General features: G+C 38.7%; 1 long non-coding RNA gene across 1 annotated transcript; it reads left to right on the top strand.

Annotated features, from left to right (window-relative positions):
- Positions 1 to 5508: 5508 nt before the first annotated feature.
- LOC148212193 (uncharacterized) lies at positions 5509 to 8398 on the top strand. Its single transcript, XR_015789838.1, has 4 exons — positions 5509 to 6105; positions 6191 to 6289; positions 6375 to 6417; positions 8115 to 8398. It is a non-coding gene; the product is annotated as an uncharacterized LOC148212193 (long non-coding RNA).
- The last annotated feature ends 6784 nt before the right edge of the window (positions 8399 to 15182 follow it).

The raw sequence follows: 15182 nt of genomic DNA, 5'->3' as shown, positions 1-15182 counted from the left end.
AAACAACTATTTCTCAATCCTGAGTGAGTTATGGACTCTTGCCCTTGAGGACTCGTCCTTTGATCTGTATGAGTGAGAGTAGCCCGAGTTGCCGATTCAATATTCCTACAATTTTGGGGACGAGATCGAGTGAGGAGCTGGGAACATAACTTCACAAGATGGAATTCACTTCTCCTCGACTTTAGGGGAGTAGATGAGTGTTCTCTTAAATGTTGACTCCGAACAAGGAGCCCCACCCTCTCATTGGCCCAAGAGGGACTTCCAGTTATTGGTCGGACCATAACCGGATTGTTTATTAGGCGTAAGACGATAACTCAGGGGTAAAACGATAATTTAATCTAACTTGAGTTACGAGCACTCGTAAAGGATTGACTTGTCATTAATAGTCGTATATCTATGAACACGAAAACATTCTGCAGTGAGAAGAGTACAACTGTGGGTCTTTAGTGGAGTGACCCCGTAGTTAACGAATGTTGATGAACTCAGTCAATGAGTTTGACTGATTAATCTCGCATCGTTGAAACTTCTGATCTATAAGTCCATTAGGTCCCCTTGCTAGATCATAACGGGTAAAACAAGGATCAAGTTTTTGGAAGAATTTGAACTGTTCAAATTACTTAAGGGATTATATGTATATTGATACATTATAATATATAGTTAATTCTAAATTAAAACTATATATTATGAGAGAAATTATTTGAATGAGATTCAAATAAAATTAATATGAATAAGATTCATATTAAAAGTATAGGTTAAAAATAATGTGCATAAGATGTACATTAGAACTATAAGTTATACGAGAGATGCTATAGAATATGATTCTATTTATGTGATAAATAATTAAGTGTTAATTATTATATATATATATATATTAATTATTAATGTTAATATTAATATTAAACCCCCTTGCAAAATTGTAGGGGAGTGGGTAGTTAAAACTCCCCACCTCACTGTCTCTTTGTTATCCCTTCCATTTTGCAGTTCTGCAAAATACAGAATAGGGATAACAAAGATAGAAACCCCAAATCTATCTCAAGCTCTCTCTCAATACTCCCTCTCGTTTCAAAGAAACGCTCCCACAAGCGCGATCTCGAGACCCAAGAGGATAGCAAGGAAGATTCGGTGGTGGTGTTCGGGTGGAAATCGTTGAAGAAAAGTTCTTCATACGTAAGTTTGCCCTCTATTTTTCTTCCTTGCATTTTTGTTTTGTTTTCTCAAAAATCATGAACGAAGATCCGCTTCCGTTCCGGGATTCACATCCCATCACTTATGCGGAACGGTATGCTCGAGTGAGATGGCACGGGTGCAAGAGTCGTTGTGCCTTGATAGTGTCCGGATGGGTGGATGTCCGAAAGGCCTCGATCATAAATACGAACTCATGGGTCGGTTCTCGGTAAGCGTGTCCAAGCAAGCAGTGACGTCCGATGACATCCTGATGCTCGGGGTGGCATCCTACAGTATCGGTGGACACCCAGTAAGTGAAAAAAAGCTATTCTTGGCTCGATAAGCAGCAAGACTCATCTCGGTTGCCAAGTTTAGTCATTCTTTGTCCAGATCTCGGTAGAAATCATCCCGGCAGTATCCGATAAGGCCGTTTAGCCCGTAATTTACTAGTTTCTCGGTAGGAGTGGTCTTAGAGGCGTTCGATGGACCCGATAAGCCAGTTTTGACATAGTTAAGTGGCAGGAATCTTCCGGTTGTACCTGGTTTTCATTTTAAGCTCGTTCTGACCACGTTAAAGGTAAGAACTCATCCCGATAAAGTCCTGGCTCATCGTTGGAGTGTGATGGTCGAGTGACCGAGAACCAAGATGGTTGGAAATGAGTTGCGACATCGCGTTTAGTGGCCTAGATTAGAGGCAAGGTAGAGTCGTGGGGCTTGGCCTAGTGTAGAGGCAAGCCGGCTAGAGTCGCGAAAGAGTTGAAATACAAGTACGGGCGACGTGCATTGCCGAGGCAAGTTGGAATCCCGCATGCAAGTGAAGCTCGATCGAGGAAGAAAGAACCTCGCCTAAAGTCTGACGAAGTCACAAAGGGCGCGAAAAGTGGATTGGGGCTAGAGTTCCCCGTAAGGCTGGCCATGATCGAGCTTAGATCATGATGCTGCACGGTTGAAAAAGGTACGACCGTGACACTAAGCACATCTATTTCTTGTTGGGTCCTTCAAGCGTCGAAACCTCTAATTGATTTTTGTTGTGGACTTTTGTTCCCTCATGTTTTTCCACACGTATGATCTTCATCATGTGTTGCAAGTGTTGGTTCATGCTTCTTTGAAGCTTTTTAGTATTAGCTCTCGTCATTAGTTTTTTTTGGGATAAACTTAGTGGGATTATGATTGTATCATTATATCTAAAATCGCGATTAAATATATATATTTTTTTGGGTCTATTGTGATGATTTTAAAATTATGAAATTTATATTATCAATATATCATTTTATTAAAGAAAAGCATACTAAAATCGCATCTTCGAATGATTAATTCAACGACAAATCTAACAAATCTCAATTAGTTGCCGATATTAGCATACATCAACGGTAAATCAGGTCTACATTTCTTTCTTTCTTTGAGATTGATGATCTAAATTCCTCGATTCAAATATTTGGTGTGCTTAAATAAAATTATATATTCTCAATTAATTAAAATATTAGTGATCTCCTTTATGACAATGGCAAAGGATGGGACCTGTGCCACCTAAGTATTATCTACTTATTATATATTTTTTAATTTTTTGTAAATTTTAAATAAGGAACATATAAAAACTATGGTTTTAAAAATATTTAAACTAAATAGTGTAGACCCTTATTTATTTCAAACTAAGGATCCTTTCATAATTTGAAAGCGATCCGCGGAGTAAAATATAACATAATAACAAATATAGATTATTTAATTATATAATTAATAGTTTCATAATTTTTATTTTTATTTCTTCTTTCGATGTGGAAGGTTACAACTACACACCAAAATTTGGTATTTTTAATTTTATATTTATATAAATTTGTGAAATATCTCCACATGTTGAAATCTACAATATAATAAAGTTATTAATGTTAAAATAAAAACGGTGAAACTTTCAAAAAAACGCATCTAAACCTATGATATTATAATATATATATATTATCAAAGATATAAAATACTAATAAAAAAAGGTTAAATTACAAAAAAAGGTCGCTGAATTTTGTCATTTGTTTTAAAAATATCATTATCCTTTCAAAAGTATCAGTACTACGATTGGCCTTTCATAAAAGTAAAAAAAAGTACACATGGAATAAACATAAGTTAATATTTTGAACGAAAAGTTGACGTGGCATAATCTGAAACAATATGATAATAAATGGAAGCTTGCCTAGAAAAATTAACCGGACACTACAACAAAGTTGACTTTTAATGGTGATGGATTGTGGGCTCCACATTATTTTTATCCATGAATTTTTGTTACTCTCATTAAATGTCAAATTTATTGTAGTGCTAGCTAATTGTTTCAGGTAAACTTCAATTAAATATCACATTGTTCCAAATTTTGGTACGTCAACTTATCATTTAAAATATTAATTGATATTTGTTCAAAGGGTATTTTTTAAATCGTTTATGAAAAGATCAAAAATAGCATTGAAACTTCTTTTTAAGTACAGGAGTATTTTTTAAACAATGGGTAAAATTCAAGGATTTCTTTCTTCTTCTTCTTTTTTTTTGGTGTAATTTAGCCTTAAGAAAAGTCATAGTATTTAAAGCAAAGTTAACTTAAAATCTAAAGAATGCTTTTTCAAACATCTTTTTGAAGCCTTGTGGGATTCATAAATAAAGAAGGAAAACGACAGTTGCAGTGTTGGAAGCCTTCTAAAGAAGGTCTCTTTCGCTATATATAAATGCTTTAGGAAACAAAAGAAAGGCAAAGGCCCCCAGAAGCTGCAGTCAGAGTGAAATTAAACTTATGGAAACTTTAACAAATTCTGAGAGCGACGGCTCCAAATATCATCACTATGCACAATGTATAAAGCTAAGGCCTCCACATATGCATGATATCTATAACAATGCAAAAAGTGATTTTGAGGGGGAAAAAAGATAGGCTTTTGGAAATCAATTCCTCGTATAGGCGTTTTTCTCGTCCTGAGTCCCGACTTGTCTGATTTTCTTTCTCTCCATGCGACGAAAGCACTTGTAAACTTCACTTAGAGAATGGTTGGATCAGAAATGAGAACTTTTTGTATACGAAAAATGATTCAATGAGACCGTTACGCTGTGATTCGTGCTAGAACTTTTTGAACTTCTAGCACTTTGGGTAATTCCTAGCAAATATGAGGTCGATAAAGTGAAGATTAATGATTGGTTTTTTAAGTTTAATTAGTATATTAGAGCCACCAAAAATATGAGTCATTGTTCTTTCCCATGGGAAAAAATACAATATATATATAATATCTCTAAAACGCGAGCTATCCAACAGGATCTAACTAGTCTTTTTCCCTCCCATAGAAATTGAGCAAGTCACAATTTAAACTAACAATAAAGGAAGTGCGAAGTATAAAGAGAAGTAAACACCAAAGGTTATACTGGTTCACTGCAATCTCGGGGCTACATCCAATCTTATACAATATGCAGTTCCACTATGTTGAAAAGATTACAATAGGTCTTACAACGCTCTGCAAACACTCTCTCTAGATGCTACAATAATAGCCACTTAGCTTCTAAGCACTACACAATAGTTACTTAGAAACAAAATGAAAAAATCACGAGACTCACGAGAATGGGTTGCCAATGAAACTCCACAGCCCATAAACTCGATCTGTACCTCTTTGCCACAAAAAACTACCGCCACAAATTTTACACACACACCAAACCATAAAACAAAACATGTGGTATTTAAATATATCATCATAGCATCGCGATGTTGTCTTTAGCACTGTCGTGCTTGTTCGCTCCCTCACAACTAGGAGAAAATTAGTGCAAGTATACACTAAGAAGACTTTGGACAAACACCAAGGATCTCTGACTGGTCAACTTTCAAGGGCGAAAGTTCTTAAGGTGGGTAGTCTGTAACACCCTAGTGTTTAGAGTTGTGCGACTAGTCAACTTTCGAGGATGAAAGTTTTTTTTAAGGTGGGTAGTCTGTAACACCCCGCGTTCTCTGGCTAATTTACTTTAAGACTTAATTTGTCCCTTTGGATTTTTCCCCCAAGTTGATAATTTAATTTTTGATTTTCTTTTATTTGAGGTTCTAATCTTGGGTAAATTATATTTAGGATTAATCTCGTTGGATTAGGTTAAGTCAAGTTTTCGAACTTTTGATTAGATTTTTAATTAAATCTTAAATCCAAGGTTCTTGGAAATGTAATTTTATTTCTCTTTGGATTTAACTTTTGGGTTGGAGAGGTTAAATTAATTATTTTGTGGGTGGTTGTGAGTTTTAGTTGGGTTACTAAAGTTTAATTTTTGTTTTCTTTTAGTGGGTTATTGGGCTTTCTAATTTTTCAAAACTAAATAAGTGAAAAGGAAAGGGTTTGATAAAAAAAAAATAAAAAAAAAAAGAAAACAAACAAAACCCTAACATCTCTTTCCTCCCTTCCCCTTCTTCTCCTTCCTCCCTTTATTGGTCCAGCCGCCGCCCCTCCTTTTTGACTTCCTCCTCCAGTGCGGCAACTTCTCCAGTGACCACGCTTCAGCAGCGGCATCAACGGAGAGTAGACCCACGACGATTCCTGGCGGCGTTTCTTCTCGGCAGCTGCAGTCGACGCAACCCAGCGACGGCAGACCGGCGGCGGTTCACGAGCAACGACATCATTTTTTTATAATTTCAGCGGAGGTGCAGTGTGTTCTGCAGCGCGCGACTTCGAAACCCCCTTGGCAGTCGTCGACGGCAGCAGACTCGCTTGACCGGTACAGCGGCGCAGCTGTTCGGAAAACCCTCTACTGGTGGCGGTGATTTGGGTGTTCTCCGGTGGCTCAGAAGTGCGCGTGATCTGTTTTCCGGAAGGATCTGTAGCAGAAACGGTGCGGCGCATCTTGTAGCAATTGGAATTTTGGTTCGGCGATGATTTGTGGTGGGTTCGTGAAGATTCCTTCGTTCCAAGAACGTTTGACGCTTACCCACACCAAAACGAAGCTTGATTTGAGGTACCCACCCCCCCGGCACTGATTTTACATTGACCCACTCTTATTCGAACCCAAATCGGCATTACTCATTGCTTTTCGACATCAGACCAGCAAGCGCGAAGCATTTCGAACTTGGATTTGGAAGTCCGAACCTCCTTGGCGTCGACCCACTCCTGACCCAAGAGGTTTTGCTGTGAGTTACTGGGTAAAGATTCACCACAACTTAGTTTCGAAGCAAATTAAGTGTTTTTGAGTTGGTTTCTAACACAAGTTTGGTTGCTTTGATTTAGGGAATCCTTCGGCGAGATTTAGTAGCGTGTTAAGACCCATGTTGTAAGTAGTTTTTACTTGGGGGATGTTTGTTGTATGAATATGTATGAATGGTTTGGTGCTTTTGGTGTGTTTATTATTTATTAATATGTAAGTTGATTGTGTCTTTGTGAATATTGGCTAATGATTATAAGTAGTTGAATGAAATCATGTTGTTTCTGGTTGCTTATAATTGATTTGCTTTGCGTTGTTGGATTTGATACTTATTGGTATTTCTGAAAGCATTATGGATTATGAATGGTTTTATCGTTGTATGGTTGTGTTCATAAAAGCATACTGAAATAATGTGGGAGAAATCTGTTGTGTTGCGCAAGCATGTGGACCTGTCATTCCATTTTTAGCTTACTGTTTTTTTGTTTTGGAAGCATGCTGGTTTTATTGTGAGTTGAGTGCTGCATGGGTCATGACCTAAAAAGTATATAGTAGGACTCTGGTGAGAGTTTGGTCCTTAATGAAGTGAATGGGTTAGGTTGTGTTCTGATTACTATGAAATTTTTAGAGTGTTTGATGCGTCTATGGATATATGTCGGCTACGTCTCTTTTGTGAATTATTTGCGCTGTGGTGTGTAACGCATGCTGAGTGTTGAGAGAAAGGTGTTATCGTGATGTTGGATGGCCATGTCTGGATGATAGTGACATATGTTTTGTGTATAACGTATGTTCCATTGTTGTGAGATAATTTCTGCATGGGTCATGGCCTATAAAGTATGGAGTAGGACTCTGGTGAGAGTTTTGGGATGTAATAAAGTAAATGGAGAACTAACATGGCCAAAAGGGGCTGACACGTCACTAGTTGGGTATCGAGGCTCCAGGTGCAAAGGTCAGGGATCGATACCACAACTTGGTAGAGATGAGTGTCGAGGCTCCGGGTACAAAGGGTCGGGGGTCGGCACGGTGATTCTATTTTGTTGAATTAGTATTGGGTCTTGATGTGGTGGCAGTCAAGGACCAATACGTTGAGTAGTCGTCGAAACCTTGGGGATAAATGTCAAAGGTCGATGCACAGTTCAAGGCTTTGGAGATAAATGGCAAGGTCGAACGCCAAGCTTCTGTAGATGAGTGTTGGGCCTTGGGGATAAATGGCAAGGGCCGATACGATTCGAGGAGTTAGACTTGGAGGACTAATATAATGTGATGCACAGTTTGAACTCTTGGGGATAAATGACAAGGTCGAACGCCAAGTCTCTGTAGATGAGTGTCGGGCCTTGGGGATAAATGGCAAGGGCCGATACGATTCGAGGAGTTAGACTCGGAGTACTAACATAGTGTGATTGGTTAGGAGTTGCTTGGAGGTTGCTAAGGACCAATACGTTGAGTAGTAGTCGAGGCCTTGGGGATAAATGTCAAGGTCCAACACCGAACACCGTAGAGAAGTGTCGATGCTTTAGCTACGCGAGGTTAGGGGTCGGTATGACTTGAAGGAGTAAGTCTTGGAGGAATCAAGAAAGAGCACTAGTGAGTTAAGATGTGAGGCTGAGTTTGACATGTATGGTACATTTTTTTAGTTAAACTTATACATAAACTGCTTCTTGATATATGTTTCTTTCAATTAAGGCTCGAGATTAATGATAAACATGTTGTGTTGGTCCTTTGAGAAGTATGACACGCTGTATCCTTGATAAGCATGCTGTTTGTGTATGACCCTCCGATAAGGGCTGCTTACTGAGTACGGTTGTACTCATCCCTCTTTTTCTCTCTAGTTTTGCAGGTATCGAGCTAGCTCTTGGGATGGTGATGGCGAGGAGGAGACTTGACTAGAGAGACCATTTAACGCTGCGTCGTTAAGTTTCCATTTGGATAGGATAGTTATAGTTGTTTATTTGTAACTGAGTATGTTTTGAGATTATTAAATTGGGTTGTTAAGTTCCATTTTTTTTTAAAAGGATGTGATAGGGCTGACAGTTTAGCTACTCGAACTTTGACGATGTGATCTATTGAGGATAATCATCAGGATAATACATTTGTTCAAGCTGAACTTGAATTAGCCTTCTCTTTGCTGCTATTCTAGAAAGTTAGTTTTGTGTAGTGGATGGTTTTGATTAGTGAAGATTGCGGTGAAAGGTTTCTATAAGGTTGGATTGTTGCTAAATTATTAACTGTGAAGGATTTGAGTTCGTTAGAACTTTAGCATTGTTTGTTTTTTTTATAAGTTTATGTTAGTGTTATTAATTAGGGCAGCGTAGCAGGAGCGTGGTGAGAATTGTCAAAATTTGTATTTCTAGTGGTTTAATTCTCTAGTACGAGTGATACTTTTTAAGTGGCTTTTAGTAATGTTCCCTGTTTGATTGCTGAAAATCCTGAGGCGTTACAGTTTATGATCTTTTTAGCACAAAAACAGAGACTAAGAGTGCAAGGGATGCTATCTTTAGCTAATTTATACCAACATCATACCCAAATAACTCTCTATTTAGAGAGTTATCAAGCATCATTCTTGAGTACTCACCATCATGCTTCAAACAAGGGGAATCTAAAGCTAATAGATGAAATCGCACTCAACAGGGACTCTTTTGAACCTCAAGCAAGCATTACACACTCAATAAATTGGCCGAACGAATTCAATGAGATGGAAGAATAAAAACACTTCTATTAAAATAGTATTCAAAGATTACTAAAGCACATTAAATAACAAGGAATAGAGGGTAGAGAAGAAATGGAGCCCATCGATAAAGTAGACAGCAAGAAATATGAGGCTTCTTCAGTAAGATGGTGATGCCAAGGAAGTCGGTCCCACGTCCTTTAGCTCCTTCTTCGATGAAAAGATGGTGACAAGGCAAGGAATGTTCTCTGAAATCAATGCTCTCCTAATGGATCTCAATTTTGTCCCCCTTTGCGCTATGGTATATTTTACTTATATATCTGGTCCTTAAAATTTAAGGCACCCCCTGGAAGTTGTACGGATGTGGTGAAAAACAGATGAGAAGAATTACTGCGTAGTTGAAAGGATGTGAATCCCGGAGTGGAAGCGAACCTTCATTCATGATTTTTGAGAAACAAAATCAAAGGTGTGAAGAAGTAAATACAGGGCAAAGTCTTTACCTTTGAAGAACTTTTCTACAACGAATTCCACTCGAACACAACCAAACGATTTTCCGTGCTATCCTCTTGGGTCTCGAGAACACGCTTATGGGAGCGTTTCTTTGAAACGAGAGGGAGTGTTGAAAGAGAGAGCTTGAGAGAGATTGAGAGTTCTCTATTTTTCTATGTTACAGAACAGTTCTGCAACAAAAATGAAAAAGAAAAATAACGTGGGGTAACTCCCCACGTCATATTAACTTCCCACTCCCCTGCAATTTTGCAACGGAGTTTAATATTAATATTAATATTAATAATATATATATAATATATATATAATTAATTAATCATATTAATTAATTATTAATCTAATTAACATATATATATATATATCAAATAATTAACACTTAATTATTTATCACATAAATAGAATCATATTCTATAGATTTTCTCTCGTATAACCTATAGTTCTAATGTATATCTTATGCACATTATTTTTAACCTATAGTTTTAATACGAATCTTATTCATATTAATTTTATTTGAATCTCATTGAAATAATTTCTCTCATAATATATAGTTTTAATTTAGAATTAACTATATATTATAATGTATCAATATACATATAATCCCTTACGTAATTTGAACAGTTCAAATTCTTCCAAAAACTTGATCGTCGTTTCACTTGTTATGAGCTAGCAAGGGGACCTAATGGACCTACAGATCAGAAGCTCTAACGATACGAGATTAATCGGTTAAACTCATTAACCGAGTTATTCAACATTCGTTAACTACGGGTCAGTCCACTAAGGACCCGCAGTTGCACTCTTCTCACTGAAGAATGTTTTCGTGTCCATAGATATACGACCAATAATGACAAGTCAATCATTCACGAGTGCTCGTAACTCAAGTTGGGTCAAATTACCGTTTTACCCCTGAGTTACATCTTACTTCTTAAATACCACTGCTCCTCTAATGAACAACTCGGTTATCATCTGACCAATAATCGGAAGTCCCTCTCGGTTCAATGACAGGGTGGGGCCCCTTATTCAAGTCCCGGAGTCAGCATTTAAGAGAACACTCATCTACTCTCTAAAGTCGGGGAAGAGTGAATTCCATCTTGTGAAGTTATGTTCCCAGCTCCCTACTCGGTCTCGTCCCCAAAATAGTAGGAATGTTGAGTTGGCGACTCAGGCCACTCTCACCCATACAAATCAAAGGACGAGCCCTCAAGAGCAGGAGTCCATAACTCACTCAGGATTGAGAATGAGTTGCCTAGTCATCCTAAGAAATATCAATCTATTAGTTAACGGTGTTACATCTAAAGATTGGCTATTTCGCGGTCCGGTCTTATACAAACTCATTGTATAGGATATCCCCACTCGCATGTCTCCACATGAACGACCTGGATCGAGTCGTCTGTAACCTTTACAGAGTGGGTCGTATCCATAGTGTTTCCAGGATAAGGTACCTAGCCTTATCCATATACTATAGACCCTTTAAGTTTTTCACGGGACATTATCCATTCATATATCAGGGGTATATCAAATATATACCTCGTATATCAAATACATACCCAGTATATATACTTTCCCGATTACACGAAATAACCTTAGATGTTTAGTTTATTGGATTTTGGACAATGCAATGCTATGAATTCAACAACAAATTTATTGAATAAAACTTTATTGAATATACATTTGTTTTTACACAAAATACAAACTACGAGTTTAGGGCAACACACCCAACAAACTCCCACTTGAACTAAACTCGAGTGGGGTGTACATTATCATACAGCAAAGGGAAAATACAATAAACTAGGGCATACACTATACCCATTACATTTCTCCCACTTGCCCTAGACTAACTGTACAATTCTCGTAGACCTAGACTTTTTAGATGGCCCTCAAACACTTTAGCCGTGAGTGCCTTCGTAAAAGGATCAGCAATCTTGTGCTCTGAAGCGATATTTGTGACAATCACATCTCCTCATTGCACTATCTCCCATATAAGGTGGTACTTCCTTTCGATGTGTTTGCCTCTCTTGTGGCTTCGAGGTTCTTTAGAATTTGCCACAGCACCACTTATCACAATAAAATGTGATGGGCAAGTTCATGTTTGGAACGACTTCCAAATCTGTTAAGAACTTTCTAAGCCAAACCGCCTCTTTTGCTACTTCACAAGCTGCAACATACTCAGCCTCCATTGTGGAGTCTGCGATGCATCCTTGTTTGATGCTTCGCCAAACTACCGTTCCTCCGTTAAGAGTGAATACTGACCCCGACGTGGATTTCCATGAATCCTTGTTTGTTTGGAAGTCAGAGTCAGTGTATCCTGTAAGGATCAAATCCTTAGTGCCATACACGAGCTTGTAGTCTCTCGTTCTCCTAAGATACTTGAGGATTCCCTTAAAAGTCCAGTGATCATATCTTGGGTTGGACTGGTACCTTTTGACCATCCCTATTGCTAGCAAATGTCAGACCTGGTGCATAGCATAACGTACATTAGGCTGCCCATTGCTAAAACATAGGGTATATGTCTCATATCCTCAACCTCTTTAGGTGTCTCAGGACATTGTTCCTTAGACAGATGAATTCTATGCCTGAAGGGTAATAAATCTTTCTTGGAATTCTGCATCGAATATTGAACAAGCATCTTGTCGATAGAAGTTGTTTGAGACAGGGCTAACGTTTTGTGCTTGCGATCCCTTAGACTTTGGATGCCAAGAACATACTGAGCTTCTCCCAAATCCTTCATTTGGAACTTAGTCGCTAGCCACTTCTTCATGTCAGTGAGGTATCCTACATCATTCCCAATGAGTAGGATATCATCCACGTACAACACTAAGAAGGCTACAGTGTTGTTGACGACCTTCTTGTATACACAAGGCTCATCAACGTTTTGGTCAAAACCATAAGATTTGATCGCAGTATCGAACCTTATGTTCTAAGATCGAGATGCTTGTTTCAGTCCATATATGGACCGTTTAAGCTTGCAAACCTTTTGCTCTTGACTTTGAGCTATGAACCCTTTTGGTTTAGACATATAAATACTTTCTTCAAGATTGTCATTCAGAAAAGCAGTCTTGACGTCCATTTGCCATATCTCATAGTCATAATATGTGGCAATGGACAGAAGTATTCTAATGGACTTAAACATAGTTATAGGGGAAAAAGTTTCTTCATAGTCCACCCCTTCCCTTTGTGTGTAGCCTTTTGCCACAAGTCTCGCCTTATAGGTCTATACCTTTCCTTCAGCGTCTCGTTTTCACTTATAGATCCATTTGCACCCTATGAGTTTTACCCCGTCAGGTTGATCTACAAGTTCCCAAACGGAATTAAAGTACATCGACTCCATTTCCAGGTCCATTGCTTTGACCCATTTGTCTTTGTCAGTATCTTCCATTGCCTTTTTGTAGGTCAATGGATCTTCGACGCTGTCATCGGGTAGGAAAACTTAGGTTTCAGTTAAACCTACGTAGCGGTCAGGTTGTGACACAATCCTCCCACTACGTTGAGGCACCCTCAATACTTGAGGTGGATGTGACTGACGTGATGTACTGGCTTCATCAACAACTCTTGTTCTAGTGCTAGTTTGATCAACAACTCTTGTTGACGTGTTTGTAGCCTCTTCAGAAATCTCGTTAATCACTACCTTACTCCGTGGTTTATGATCTCGAACGTGGTCTTCCTCCAAAAAAGTGGCATTTGTCGAAACAAACACTCTGTTTTCTTGAGGATCGAAGAAGAGACCACCTCTCGTCTCTTTAAGGTAACCTACGAATAGGCATATTTTTGAACGAGGTTCCAATTTCTTTGGGTTAATCATGAGCACGTGTGCCGGGCATCCCCAAATACGGAAGTGACGTAATCTAGCTTTACAACCCTTCTATAGCTCAAAGAGTGTTTCAGAAACACTCTTTGGAACTACGTTCAAAATATAAACCGCTGTCTCCACTACATAACCCCAAAACGAGTTAGGCAACTGAGCATAGCTCATCATTGATCGAACCATGTCCAACAAGGTTCTGTTTCTCCTTTCTGATACACCGTTTTGTTGAGGTGTACCAGGGGCTGAGAGTTGGGACGTGATTTTATGTTCTATCATATAGTCCTAGAATCTCAAGTCCATATACTCTCCACCCCGATCTGATCGAAGTGTTTTAATGGGTTTACCTAATTGATTTTCAACTTCAGTCCTGTACTCCTTGAACTTTTCAAGGGCTTCAGACTTATGTTGCATTAGGTATAAATAACCATACCTTAAATAATTATCTATAAAAAGAGATGAAGTATTCATACTCTCATCGAACTTTAACATTCATCGGACCACAAAGGTCTGAATGTATAAATTCTAAGGGCTCTTTGGCTCGATAACCTTTTCTAGTAAAAGGTCTTTTAGTCATCTTGCCTTCAAGACAAGACTCACATGGTGGTAAAGAATCGTCTTCTAACTCACTTAGAATGTCATTCTTAACCAACCTCTCAATCCTATTGAGATTAATGTGACCTAATCTTAAGTGTCTAAGATATGTATTTTCTTTTTGAGAAACTTTTTGCCTTTTATTTTGAGTTCTAGCATTTTTAAACAACTCTGTGTTTAAAACTGCTTTAGTTATGGTTGGTCTTAGCACATACAAGTTGTTTTCAAGCAAAGCAGAACAAATATTAACACCATATTCAAATTAAATGAAATGGAATACAAATATTCTAACAAACAAGAAACTAAAATTAAGTCCCTTTTAATTTTAGGAACCACGTACACATTATCTAATAATATATACATATTCTTGTTTGTAAACAACTCGAGCTCCCCTACCGCCACAGCTGAGACGACCTCTCCCATTCCAACCTTAAGAGTCATCTCTCCAACGTCAAGCTGCCTCCAGGAACTAATTCCCTGAAAAGAAGAACAAACGTGATTAGTGGCTCCTGAATCCAGTATCCAGGCAGAGTCATCGTTCTCTACTAAACATGTTTCCAAAACAAGTAAATCATATTTACCTTCGTTGGCTTTCTTCTTTTTGGCCAAGTACTTTGGGTAGTTGCGCTTCCAATGCCCGTCCATATTGCAGTGGAAACACTTTCCTTTCTCTGCAACCTTGGCCTTGCCTTTCTTAACAGCGGCAGCAGCGGAGTCAGGTTTAGACCCCTTACCAGTAGCCTTCTTCTTAAAAGTCTTACTTCCAGAAGAAGAGGGCGCAGACTTGGTTTCAGAGGACGAACCTTGGTTGAACCTCTTTGAGGTGGCAACATTTGCCTCCCCTTCTTTTCCCTCACTCTTCATAAGAGACTGGTAGGTCTACAGCTCGTTTAAGAGCATGGTAAGAGTGTACTCCAGCTTATTCATAACTGCATTGCTGTGAAATGGAAGGAAACTCTTCGGAAGAGATTCCAAAATGAAGCTGACCTCTCGTCTATGACAGTCCCGTTCGACTATGCCCCATTGAAGTGGACCATCAGGTTGAGAACGTGTTCTCGCACTGGGGAGCCCTTCTTCATGCGGGAGTTGTAGATGCAATTAAGGGCTTCATGTCGAGCCTGTGAGGACGGTTGTCCAAACATGCTCTGCAGCGAGTCCATGATCTCCTTAGCAGTGACCGTGTCCTCGTGCTTCTTAGCAAGCACATCAGATATGCTCTCCAAGATGTAGACCTTGGCCTTGTCATTGGCCTTAATCCACCTGTCATAAACGTTGTGCACCACCACAATGGCGTCAGGCGTATGAGCTTGAGGACAATCCTCTTGCAAGACGAAC

The sequence above is a fragment of the Momordica charantia genome (genome assembly GCF_013281855.1).
Source record: "Momordica charantia cultivar OHB3-1 chromosome 3 unlocalized genomic scaffold, Mcharantia_2.0 BLBB01000003.1, whole genome shotgun sequence".
In the NCBI taxonomy this organism is placed as follows: Eukaryota; Viridiplantae; Streptophyta; class Magnoliopsida; order Cucurbitales; family Cucurbitaceae; genus Momordica; species Momordica charantia.
This window is presented reverse-complemented; position numbering and strand designations above follow the sequence as displayed.